This window comes from Triturus cristatus, chromosome 2_2 (genome assembly GCF_964204655.1).
Source record: "Triturus cristatus chromosome 2_2, aTriCri1.1, whole genome shotgun sequence".
Taxonomy (NCBI): Eukaryota; Metazoa; Chordata; class Amphibia; order Caudata; family Salamandridae; genus Triturus; species Triturus cristatus.
This window is the reverse complement of record NC_140582.1, coordinates 651,179,388-651,193,808: the sequence shown is the minus strand read 5'-3', so window position 1 is coordinate 651,193,808 and position 14,421 is coordinate 651,179,388.

Here is a 14,421-nt window from a genome sequence, read left to right as displayed (position 1 = left end):
TACCCCCACCCCAACATTCTAAGTACGGAGCGCACCCCAGGCCCCAACACCAGCACCTTCACACAACATCGCGCATGTACGAGTCGTACCAAGCCAGACACAAGGACAGCACTGTACAACAAAATTCCCGAAGTACACACCGTACACACGCTAAAAACGCACGTACACAACCAGGACAAAGCAAAACAACACAAGAATACACCATTCGAATGGCACAAAGCCACAAAACATGTCCAACAAGCACAAAAACAACACATTCACTGACCTGCAACTGCCAAAATCCAAAACAGAGGCCCAAAACCCAACCACTCCTTATAACACACCCACCCAAAGTTCAAACACAGCCACACCCACCAATGGACCAATAAAAAGGGCCCACACACACAAACCATGAACCTTTGCAACAGACTCACTGCTGCCAGACCCCACAGACAACCTACAGCACCATACTTGAACCTTTACTACACCTTACACTTGCTCACCTTCACACACACACCTTCACAAACACCCCCTCATCACATTCACACACACATCTGCACAACCACACCCACACACCCACAACCATCCACCCACCCCCCCCCAACCATCCACACCCACACCCCTCACCATGCCCACTAACAAGAATCCAAAGTTCACTAGCCGAGAGTTGGAGGTCCTTGTCGACGAAATCCTCAGAGTCGAGCCACACCTCTTTGGAACATTGGTCAGACAGACCTGCATGACCGAAAAAACAGCCATGTGGTAGAGGATTGTCGATGCTGTGAATGCTGTTGCGGCCACCAGAAGGACCAGGCATGAATGCCAAGCCAGGTGGTACGATCTGCGGAGGAGGGTCCGAGCCAAAATGACTGACGACCACAACCAGGCCAACGTCACTGGAGGAGGGCCGCCCTGCAGACCCGTACACTACCATCCCTGGGAGGAGAGGGTGATGGCCATATTGCCGGTGGTGTCAGTGGACGGATTAGAAGGACTCCGAGACCTGGGTGAGTACACAAACAACTCACCTCACATGAGGGGAACGTCATCCACAACCAAACTCACAAACAGGCACACAACCACCCCAAGCTATCGCATGACTCAACCACACTCCATGAACACGCACATGCCACTGGCGCAACCATGCCCCATGCACCCAGCTGGACAATGCAAAGTCACAGGCCACAGAAAACACCAACACAAGACAAGGTAAGCCTGATGGCGGGAGTGTGGGCCCCAAATATCACATAGTGCAACTCAGAAGCAGACAACAATGCCCCCTGCCCATATGGCCTAGGTCACAGCCAGACAAACAGTGTGTCCCCACAAAGGAAAGACTTGCCAGCAAATGGCGCACGCCTTGCATCAACACATGGGGGTGTCGGCACGTTTTTGCACATGACAGCAGCTAATGAACAGCCAACACTGTGAAAGAGTGGCAGCACACACCACCACAGCAGCAGCGCAGACAAAGACACTACACCCAATGGGTGCCTGGAGATCAGAAACAAACTCACATCAACAAGCCAAGGGCCATTCAAAGATCTGCTAAAAGTGTGTGCCTAGGAAGCTGGGCTGAGGTGACAGAGGGTGACACACAGAGGGAGGAGAGGGGGAGAGAGAGGAAGGGAGACACAGGGAGACGGACAGAGGAAGAAGGCTGACACACAGAGGGAGGGAGAGGGGGACAGAGAGGGAGAGAGAAAGGGACACACAGGGAGCCCAATTCAGCCTTGGGGGGTGTGGGAATGTCTGCTTGTCAGCAGGTGGACTGCGTGCATGTAGACAAGGGTGGCCAGTGCCTGAACCCCCCCTCTTCTCCATGGCAAAACACAGGGCCATGTCTCAACCTGTGCACGAGCACAACGCCAGCTACCTGCATTATCTAAGTGTGTGGAACAACTCCATGTGCCCACGTACAGTGCAACACGGAAGGCGCCAATGCATGGCTCGCCACACCTGCTCACTCCACTGCTGACTGCAGTCACAATTGACGCAGCAAGTAAGACTGTGCCACACATAGGTAAAGTCGCAAAAGCTGTGGCCAAGGGACATACCCATGCACAAGTGCACTGTGAGTGGAATGCAAGACATATCCAAATTCCCAGAGGAAATGTGCCAACTTAGAAACGAATGAAACATGGATGTTGCATGGAACAAAATTAACATTGTCTCTCTCACACACAGGTCAACGTCGTGGATCACCCCCCAACACTGGGGGGATAGACTCACAGGACCCGGCTCGGCGGGATGACGGACCCACCGGCAGCGATGACTCTCACCACTCTGTGGACGAACCCGACCCCGACCAACCTGGCCCCTCTGGTGTCCAACCACCTGCAGCACCTGCGTCAGGTACAACTGGGCCAACCACCACCCCCACTCCTGCCACATCCCAGGAGACACCCAGGATCCCTGCCCCACCACCACAATGCAGCCAGGCTGGCCAGGAGGGACACGGTGTACCGGGCACCCAGGAGGAGGCAGGCGACAACGCCAATGCCACCCCTCAGGGGTCCCGGAGACCCGATGTGCCCACAAGGGCAGGCCAGGTGCAAGTGGGCATGGGTGGTGGGAGTGGAGGACGGCGGAGGCGCGAGCCTGACCGGTTGGCTGCGGAACCGGTATATTCCCATGTCAGAAACATCCTGGACACATACCGGCAGGACACCACGGGCATGGCCCAGGTTGTGTCCATCCTCGAGGAGATCAAGACCCAGCAGGCCCAGCAACATGCGGAGCAACATGCCTGTCTACTGCGACACCAACGGCAGATGGAGGACAGACAGGCTGAGCTCGTGACGGTGTTCACGGGAATTCACAGTACACTCCGTCAGATAGCCGACAACATGGGCAGCCCTCCCTGTGCCAGCAGGCGTAGAACATCACCACCCACAGGGAGGGATGAGGAGGAGGAGGAGGAGACATCCGACGGAGCATCCCAAACATCGTCACGGCCTGCTTCTGAGGGTCCCCGCAGGAGGGCGGGTCGTCCACGGAAAAGACCGTGAGGGTCAGCGCAACAGCACCATCTCCCAGGACACCTGGCCTGGCACCTGGCCCACTGGACCAACAGCAGCACAGCAGCAAAAGACATTCTCTGCCACATGGACTTGCTGGTCACTGTCTGACCAATGTTGACAAAGACTGTGGCATGGACTCTGAGGATTTCCAATGGCAAGGACACCAACTCCCCTAGTGAACTTTGGATTCCACACACCCGGAAAGCCCCTCATGTCATACCCCCCCCACGTACCCCAACCAAAATAAAAAGTTACACCATAAAGAGAAGATGCCTACATTTTGCATTATTACCTTACATGTTTCTTGTAAAGTCTAACCATGCCTGAGTTCTCATTTGACTTCAACCATCCACACCCTGGGGCCTGAGTCTGGCACAGGACACACATGGGTCACATTGTATTAGGCAAGACAGCCATGGAGCACCATACACACCCGTGATGGGCCCAACCAGCTGAGGGGGTGGCCGCACAACCATGCCGACAGACATATTGAGTACAGCGACAGCCATGCGCAGAGGTCAGGGATCATGTGGAGTGTCCTGTGGGGCACCCAGGTATGTGTGGACAGGTTTCAGAACCATGTCCTGCAAGCTTGAGTCAGGTGGATGCAGAGAATGGTGGCCTGGCCAACGTCGGATGCATGGGGATGGCACATGTCACAATACCCACACAGTCATGGACATCATGCACAATACACAGTCTAATCCCACACAAACAGCTAGCATCTTGCTACTCTACACATAGACACATAGCCACTATCACGGAAAACCATGCCAGACATGCCGGATGCACCGTGGCAACACACCAGCATTGACTGAGAAGAGGCACCTTGGAGGCATAGGGACACCTTTATTATTCATGTATTCGGGAATGCAGAGGCAACTCGGAGTACACATGAACAGGTCATGTGGAGTAACATGTGGGTCCAACACTGGAACCCCCCTTCTGCAGCACAAATGCGTGATAGCCATGGAACTGGCACACAAGTGTCGGCTAACAGCTAAACACCCCCTGCTGCTCACGGAGAGGCTGCCATACACCATTGATCCTCTGATGTGGAAGTCCCACACCATGTCAAGCCAATGCAAACCGTATGTGTCCGAGGGCAGTGTAACACACATTGATGCCATCATCACAAACCACAATCCCATCACAGATGACTGTCAACAAGTCTGACCATCTATTCAGGTGTACCCAGCTGCATGTCATGTGTCCCATGGTGATGCGACATGTCTGCAGAGGAACCAAACATCGACAGGGGCAGTGTGCACACATCGTAAACAACTGCCACACCCAATACACCCCTGATGCATCCCTTACCCTAAGGAGACTTCCAAACTTGTCCGTGCGTGTAACGCTGAGTCAGCACACGATGACGTGTCCATGAGGAATAGCAGTGCCACAACAATGCAACCAGCAGACGGCATGCGCAAGTACCTGGGGATGAGAGACACACAAGAAGTCAGCCACAAAAAGCACAGCCACTTGCATGTGCATGTACTCGACACATGTAAGGATGACAACATGCTAGGTCACAATTATGACTGGGGAAATACACTCATCACTGGCACCATCACTCCAGTGACACATCCACACACACCTCTGACTCACGTGCCATACATGCAGATGGACACACACATCGCAACACATGCCACACGGTGACCAATGCGTGCACACACAGACACTGGTACTCACCACTAAGCAAAGAAGTCGCATATGAGCCGACTCCGGATGTCCTCTTGCGGAACCACATCCTCCACATCACTAGCCCCTTTGCCAAGCCCTTCGTCCTCCACGGGTGGATGGTCCTGATCATCTTGATCCAGGAGGAGTGGCACAGCTTTCTCAAATGCCATGTTGTGCAGCATGCAGCAGACCATGAAGATTTTGCAGACCTTCGCCGGGGCATATGGGAGGGCACCACCGGTCTTGTGGAGGCATCTGAATCGGCTCTTCAGGAGGCCAAATGTCCTCTCTATCACTCGCCTTGTCCGGCCATGGGCGGTGTTGTAGCGGAGCTGGGCCGGCGTGATGGGGTTGCGGAGAGGTGTGATCAGCCATGGCATGTTGGGATAGCCAGCGTCCCCTACATGGAAACCACATGGACATAAGTAGGACAGGAGAAGCGGTCGTGCTGGAAGTCTACGCAAAATACAGGACAGACAGAGTGTACCCACCAACAACACATGCTCGTTCGTTGCGTAGCTGCGTCATCATTTCAGGCACCCTGCTATGCCTCATGATGTAGGCATCGTGTGCTGATCCTGGAAAACGAGCACAGACATGTGAAATCACCATGTTGGACAGACACACCACAAGGGCATTGATGGTGTGGTAGTGCTTGCGATTCCTGTACGCTACCTCCTGTGCCTGTGGTGGTACCAAAGCCACATGTGTCCCATCTATGGACCCAATGACATGGGGCATCCCTCCCAGGGCATAGAATCCACGCTTGACCCCAGTCAACAGTTCAGGAGTTGGGAAATGGATGAACTCATCCAGGTGAAGCAACATGGCCTCTAAGAAATCATGCAGCACACGGCTGAACATGCTCTGGGACATGCCACCAACATGAGCTATGGTATATTGAAAGGTACCCGTGGCAAGAAAATGTAGGGCTGCCATTACCTTCAGCTTGGGTGTCAGTGCCGTAGGATACCTTTGCAGTGGTTGCAGGTGTGGTGCCAGCCTCGCCGTCAACTCCTCAATCAACGGTTGGGGGAAGCGGTAGCACCGGATACAGTCATTCTCCCGCATGTCAGCCAAGTCCGGAATTGGTCGGGGAAGAGGCGGCGCTCTGCAGTAATTTGGAAGTGACAAGGAAGAGTGAGTGCACTACAACAACAATTTATTTGTACTGAGCACATGTTAATCTGTCAATACACATATGCGACATACGGAGTCAGGTATGTGCCACATGCCCTGGACACGTATGGCTGCCAAGTGACACTCCTACCAAGACCCAGCTACACACGGAGATTGTGAACCTCCACATGACATGGCATGGGATTAGCTGTGTCCCAGTGTAAGTGAACAGCCAGACGCAACACAGGAGTGACATACATCAACACATCAGCAGAAGTAGGATGTCGATTTCAGAGACTGGTAGCGGAACACTAGAGCCACAGGTCACATGACATGACACTAGGACAGCCCACACACCTTGCCAATAAGGTGTACATGTAATGACTCACCACACATTCATTGAGAGGATGCAGACATGTCCTTGTGACGCTACTCCGTGTCCCATGCATACATACGCACCTCACATCCGATACCACATGTGGCCTGGTGTGCGTAACAGTGTGCCATGTCCATCTACACACAGACACATGTTGGTTGCTGCAACAGCTGATGCTTTTGAGGGAGCACCAACATCAAGCTAATGGGAACACCCCACACACACATGACATAGACACATCGTGCACCGTGGGTAGTCACATGTCTGGTGTGGTAACCCCTGTAGCGGGCATCAGGGGACACTTGCGTGTGTTGTTGACTGTGCCATGCCAGTGACGCTCATCCCAAGTGTGTAGTATGACATGCACACATGTCAAAGGAGTCAAGGGCATGCCTGGCACACATTGCACCATCACACATGACATCTGTACACATCTCATCATACAACTGGTGCCTTCTCGACTCAGGAGTAATGTGCCACATCACAGGTTTTGACACCTGTGCCCCACACATGTAGTACTGCCCAGACAATGCCTTGATGTCCATCCATGGACAAGTATGTCAGACCTATTCCTTCCTGTGTGCTGCCTGTCACCACTGTGATGTGTGAAAGGCACCGTACATTCGCTCAGAGGGCCTGTGTACGTTCCCTATCACTATGGGAGTGCTGCCGTATGTGTACCCATAGTGATAGTGAGCGTACGCACGCGTGTACGGTCCGTACCACTATGGGTACGCATACGCGAGAACACCCATAGTGATAGTGAGCGTACAGGCGTGTGTACGGTCTGTATCACTATGGGTACGCATACGCGAGAACACCCATAGTGATAGTGAGCGTACAGGCGTGTGTACGGTCCGTATCACTATGGGTACGCATACGCGAGAACACCCATAGTGATAGTGAGCGTACAGGCGTGTGTACGGTCCGTATCACTATGGGTACGCATACGCGAGAACACCCATAGTGATAGTGAGCGTACAGGCGTGTGCACGGTCCGTATCACTATGGGTGTGCTCGCTTATGCGTACCCATAGTGATAGTGAGCGTACAGGCGTGTGTACGGTCCGTATCACTATGGGTGTTCTCACGTATGCGTACCCATAGTGGTACGGACCGTACACAAGCCTGTACGCTCACTATCACTATGGGTGTTCTCGCGTATGCGTACCCATAGTGGTACGGACCGTACACACGCCTGTACGCTCACTATCACTATGGGTACGCATACGCGAGCACACCCATAGTGATACGGACCGTACACACGCCTGTACGGGCCGTTGCTATGCTTTTGGGGTGCCCTAGGGCCCTGGTACGCACCGTACATGTGTGTGAAACTCCAAATTACATAGGGGACACATGAGGGACAAGTATAAAGGCCTACATGCATGCTGGTTGTCATGGAGACCAAGTTTAAAGTTTTAATTTTTTTCAGCAGGTGCACAGCAGAAGTCAGTTTGAATAAATCTACTTTGTTGCAATGTGGTTCTGGAGTTGACATCATGCTCAAGAAAAAAACACAATCAGAACACACTGACTGTGCTAGGTTTGAAGGGATTGGAGGAAACATAGGATGCAAATGTGAGTGACCAATCACTCTGTACTCCTGTGCATGTGCCAGCAAGGCAGATATAAGGCAGCCAGGTCCCATGAGGGAGCACTTGCCTGCACATCTTTGGATTCTACGACCCAGCTGCTGCTACTGATTCCCTGGAACCATGTCAAGGTCTGTGGAGAGGTCACAGCCTTTCACCCTGGAGGAGAACCTGGCATTGCTGGATGTGATCCTCCCACAGTACCCCCTGCTGTATGGGCGACCAGGTATCAGGTGAGTGCAGAGTCTACTAGTACAGACTGTGTCCCTTGTTTGTGACTGTGACTTCTGGCATTGTGTCCAGGTGTGACACACATGCTATGTACTGTAGGGGGGTCCCAGGGGGGGAATGCCTGATGTCTCCCAGCCAGAGCATGCTGTGGTGCATGTCTGCCGTCCTCACTTGCATTGTGTTTACTGTGACAATCACTGCATGGTGCATGCCACATTCTGCCTGTCTTGTCCTCCTGGGAATGTAGCCTCTACAGTCCTCATGTGATTATGTGGTCAGCCCAGTGTGACAGGTGACTGTACCCACAGATGTGTGTTAGTTCTGTGTACCTGTGCTGAGAGTGTCCACATGATGTGTTCGTACCCTGGACATCGGTGTGTGTGTAAGTCCCCTGTCATGTGGGTGGGTGCATATGTGGAGTGTGGCACCCGGCCTGCATGAGGGATGGATATACCCTGCCCATGTGATGTGAGCAGGGAGCAGTGCTGTGTGTCTGACGTGCAGAGCCAGCCCCACACCTGTGAGCCCCCCCGTCTAGTGGCACATGTGCAGAGTGAGGTTTGTCGCTGCATTTGGCAATGGCAGGTGAATGTCCTGTGCCTGTGTGTGTCTGTGTACTCTGCTGAGGTAGCGTCAGTGGCCTGTGGCATGTGACTGCTTAGAGGTGCTGCACATTATCCTGGTGTAGCTTGTGATGCACAGTGTGAGCCTGGATCATTGATTGTGTCGTTGCCCTCATTCCACCTGTGTACTTTCAATGGCACGTACTGCTTTTGCCCCTCCCCAGAGGATCATGTCCCTATGACAAAGGTGCAATGCGTTGGATGCATACTATGCCTTGTTGTAAACAGCAAATTTGTTCTAATATGTGTCTCTGTGACATGTGCCAGGTGTATTGATGTAGTGTCACTTGTTCATCCTCACAGGTAGGCGCCTCTGCCAAGAAGCAGATCTGGATGAACGCCGTCAGTGCCGTGAGGAGGACGGACGGTCGCAAGCGGCGCCTGGCCCAGGTGAGGAAACGCTGGCAGGATATCCGGTGCTGGACGCGGAGGATCGCACGGGTCCTGCTGGGGGACTCACCTGAGACCCATAAGAACCGCGGGCGCTGCCGTCTGACCCACATCCACAAGCGTGTGCTGGCGGTGGTCTTTCCAGACTTGGACAGGCGCTTACAGCAGAAGCAGCAGCAGGAAGGGGGTAGGTACATGTGTGTTTGTTGTGTGTCACTAGCATTTGTAAGTGCACAGTTGCATGGATACACTGCCAGGGTTTAAAGGTGCTGTGCAGATCCTGTTACCCACAGTATAGCAGTGCTCTCCTGCCGCCCTTCCCCTCCTTGCAATGTGTTCCCTGGTCTGTGTGTAGTCACTCCTTCACAAGGTTATGTAGGCTGGCACTTTATCCACGTGAACTATGCCTGTAGCATCATGTGTGGGGGTGGTGTGTAACAGGTTTTGGGACCTTGCCTGTGCCCTGTCCAGTTCAGTACTTGTGGGTTCCATGTCAGTTGGCACTGATGCTGAGTCCAGACATGGGAGTTAGTCTCTCAAGTGTCATGCCTTACAGCACGCATGTCCTATGTTGTGGCCTATGACATGATGTGTATGAGTGTGCAATACGCATAGTGCAGGGATGGTGGCGTGTGTTGCAGTCAATCCCATTCAGGACCATGGAGTTGTGTGGCCACTACTGTCCCCTGGGGCATATTTTCATAGGTGTCATGAGTGTCATCACAAAATGTGGACACACTCAGTGTCTACAGCATAGGTTGTGCTCTGTGCCATTGTCCCCTGGCACCATGTATATTGACGTAATATGTAGTACATGTGTCCACTGTACAGCCTGACCTGGTTTTCCTTGTTCATACTCACGGTGGCCAGTGCCTGTGTGTCTTGTTACAATCATCTGATGATGACCATTTGTACATGATTATTTGGACAGGCGCACCTTGGGTATTTGGTGTCCAATCTTGCATTTATGCAGCCCCTGTGTATTTCACCCAGACTAAGAGATGTAAGTGCTTCCTGTGTCTCAACAAATTGTGTCATGTAGGGGGTGGTTGGTGCGGGCAAAGCCTAAATGTCAAAACCTGATGTCTCCTTGCTAGGTCTGGCCAGTGTGTGATGTTTGTCTGGACATACACTCAAGGTGCAGTGAGCCAGTCATTGTGCGCATGTTTTCAGTATTACCTATGCAGCATGTGCCTCAAGTTCATGGATATGGTCCCTGCTCATCCCTATTTTCGGCAACGCTGTGTGGTGCAGATGCAGTGCTGGATTGTCCCCAGGGCCTGGCTCCTCTGTCAAACTCCATTTCATGTCATTTGCTATTGTGTCATGCTCTCCATGGTTTTTCAGTGGCATGGTGGGTCAACCAACTGTGTGTTGCATGCCCTACATCTGTACCTTGTTTTGTAGATGTTACTGATCTTTCTTTTCAGGCCATGCACTGTAACCTATGTAGATTGGACTCATGTGACATATGTATACAGGTGTATGATTAATTGCTGTCTCTTCACCTTGCCCACAGCATCGTCGGGGACACGGAGGGAGACATGAGCACAGACGGAGCGGAGGGACCGAGCACCAGTGCCAGCGTTGACATCGTGGCTGGCACATTGAGTGGAACTGAGGCGGAGGAGAGTGAGGCCGAGGACCTGTCCACTGGCACGACAGAATATGAAGCTGACGGGTCAGAGGATGATCTCTCCGAGTGGGCGGAGGCTGCACCAGCAGCTGACAGCGGCACAACATCTCACCCCGCCCCCTCCATTGCCATCAGCCGCCTCCCACTTGCTCGTGTCCCTTCCCAGCGTGCCCGGTCACCACATGTCTCCTTCCTGCCAGGCACCGCACCCCCTGCCCCTGTCTCCACTGCTGCCGCCAATGCCGAGTCTGTGGACATCCAGCGGCAGTTGCAGGTTGGTCAGGCTGCGATGCTTAATGTCCTCCATGGCCACAGCCAAGTGCTGAACAACATGGAGGCATACTTGGAGGGCATTTTCGCAACTTGCTGAGGTCCATTGACTCGACACTGACTGCAGCAGTGAGTCTCCTGCAGCGCTACATCCAACCCCCTACCCCTGACCCATCCACACTTCCCACTCCCATGCCTGTCCCACCTACACCCAGACGTCAGCATGCACCCACCACAACAGACACAGGCACCACACCAGCAGGGAAGGTCATACGCACACCTCCTGGCACGCACACACAGGGTGAAGTAGGCACACCCACTGGGTCGGGGGGCAAACGTAAGCCACGCAGCCAGAGTGGGAGTCCGCATTCCACCCAATCCACTCCCTCCAAATCCCCTCCCCTCCCCTCAGCTCTCCTGGCCAGACTCCTTCATGGCCGCTCTGTCCCTGAGCCCCACTGTGACACCACCCCGCAAGCGGTCAAGGGAGTCCCCGGTCAGGGTGGTTGAGTCCCCCCCTGTCCACACCCTCCCCCAGTGGCGCTGCGACCCATCCCTCTGCCCCCCCTCTCCTTGGGGCCTGTGGTTCCTTCGGGTGCAGGGGAGTCACTGGAGGACCTTGCTAAGGTGTGCAGCGACATCCTGGCCTCCGCCTTTGGCCCTGCCCCACCCCCTGTGGTGGAGTCCTCCATCCCTGCACCCACGACGCCTACCCTTCGCCCTCATGTCCCTGCGGTGCCTGGTCCTTCCCCCCCACATGATGCCCTCCCCGCTCTGGAAGACGAAGGAGTCTGACTGTGCAGGCAAGCTAGGGGACACGCGTCCCACTGTGTCCCCCACCTGGATTTGAACTTTGGATTGCCCTATGGGCATTGTACATTTTGAACTTTCAAGGGACAAACTGAATAAAGCAATTTATTTTTCCTTAGTACACTACTGTCTGTCTGGTACTGCTGTTGGTCGGCCTGCCCCATTATTTTGGGTGGTGATAATGTGTTGGGTGTGTGGGAATTGTAGTCTTGTGCTGGTCATAATGTGGATCCTGGTATCTGTGTGCCATCACAAGCTGTTGGCTACATAACATTGTTCATGTAAGAAGTTACTGCATGGTGACATCGTCCCAAGGTGTGTTCCTTCCTCTGTGTAACCTGACATCTTCCCTGCAGGGTCTTTCCAATATGTGGTGCTGAGCTGTGTCTACATTGGCTGGGTGTGTGACGGACTCGTTAGACTTGGGCCATGCATGCTGAGCGATGTCTCCACGTGGATCATTCGTGGCATCCTTGGTGGTCACTGTACTTGTGTATGTAGACTGTTGTCATGACTTCATGTGTACATGTTTTCTTTTTGGCGCTATGCATGTGTATACTCCCAGCCTTGCACACATGTGGTACATGTACTGCAGGATCTTTGTGCACCTGACTGACATTTGTGGGCATTGGATCTGTGGGTACTCCACCCTTTTCTTTGCAGGGGCACTGCTGGGAGTGTTGGGCACCCACCCCTCCTGTGTCTGGGCACTGCTGGGAGGACTCTGCACACACCCCTCCTGTGTCTGGGCACTGCTGGGAGGACTCTGCACACACCCCTCCTGTGACTGGGCACTGCTGGGAGGACTCTGCACCCAACCCTCCTATTTTACGATATGTACGCTTAGAACATACACGGGTGTGGGTTCGCTCCATGCATACGAGGTGGGGTTACGGTCCGTACGTACACTGTTGGCATGGGGGGTACGCTCCATGCATACGTGGGTGAGGGTACGGGTCGTACATACACTGTTGGGGTGGAGGGTATGCTCCATACGTACGCGGGTGAGGGTACGGGTCGTACTTACACTGTTGGGGTGGGGGGTACGCTCCATACGTACGCGGGTGAGGGTACGGGTCGTACTTACACTGTTGGGGTGGGGGGTACGCTCCATACGTACGCGGGTGAGGGTATGGGTCGTACATACACGGTTGGGGTGGGGGTACGCTCCATGCATATGCAGGTGAGGGTACGGGTCGTACTTACACTGTTGGGGTGGGGGGTACGCTCCATACGTACGCGGGTGAAGGTACGGGTCGTACTTACACTGTTGGGGTGGGGGGTACGCTCCATACATACGCGGGTGAGGGTACGGGTCGTACATACACGGTTGGGGTGGGGGTACGCTCCATGCATACGCGGGTGAGGGTACGGGTCGTACTTACACTGTTGGGGTGGGGGGTACGCTCCATACGTACGCGGGTGAGGGTACGGGTCGTACTTACACTGTTGGGGTGGGGGGGTACGCTCCATACGTATGCGGGTGAGGGTACGGGTCGTACATACACGGTTGGGGTGGGGGGTATGCTCCATACGTATGCGGGTGAGGGTACGGGTTGTACATACACAGTTGGGGTGGGGGTATGCTCCATGCATACGCGGGTGAGGGTACGGGTCGTACTTACACTGTTGGGGTGGGGGTACGCTCCATACGTACGCGGGTGAGGGTACGGGTTGTACTTACACTGTTAGGGTGGGGGGTACGCTCCATACGTACGCAGGTGAGGGTACGGGTCGTACATACACGGTTGGGGTAGGGGTACGCTCCATGCATACGCGGGTGAGGGTACGGGTCGTACTTACACTGTTGGGGTGGGGGGTACACTCCATACGTACGCGGGTGAGTGTACGGGTCGTACTTACACTGTTGGGGTGGGGGGTACGCTCCATACGTACGCGGGTGAGGGTACGGGTCGTACTTACACTGTTGGGGTGGGGGTACGCTCCATACGTACGCGGGTGAGGGTACGGGTCGTACTTACACTGTTGGGGTGGGGGGTACGCTCCATGCATACGGGGGTGGGGGTACGGTCCGTACATATCCGTACCCACGCTATGGAATGCTTGTGCAGGCCGTACCCAGGCCTTTGCCACGTGGGTACAGCCGTCCCGCCATTGTTGGGGTGACGTAGGTGTGGGCGGGGTACGACTCGTACCCACGCTCTTAAGGCGTGGGTACGGGACGTACCTGTATTGTTGTGTTGCCGGTTCACGTCATCAAGCACTTCCGTTGTGGCGGACGCTGGCTTTGCTGGACACGCCCCCACCCCCTCATAGTGACCAGGGCCTGGGGGTCAGGTATGTCCAGGGCATGTGTGCTGTGTGACTTTGGTGGGGGTTTTGTGGCCTGCCCCTGGTCCAGCCCCCCCTTTCCCCCCTCCCTTTGTTGTTCTGACCTTCTGCGGCGTCTGCGTCGTAACCTGTAGAGGAGGTCGACTGCTATGAGGGCCGGGATGACACGTAGGTTCGGGTCCATGTCTGTCCGTCGCGTGCAGGTACTCCTTGTTCGCGCCGTCCTGATTTCCCGGCAGTTTTTGGCTGCCGGAATATATTGTTCGTGCGGGATGACGTCGGTGCGAATCGTAATGCCTGGTTCGTGAATGGCAGGCTGCGTGCGTCCCGACGTCACGTCGGCGCTTTCCCGGATCACATTTGTATGTTTATTTTCGTCGGTCAGGGTTTT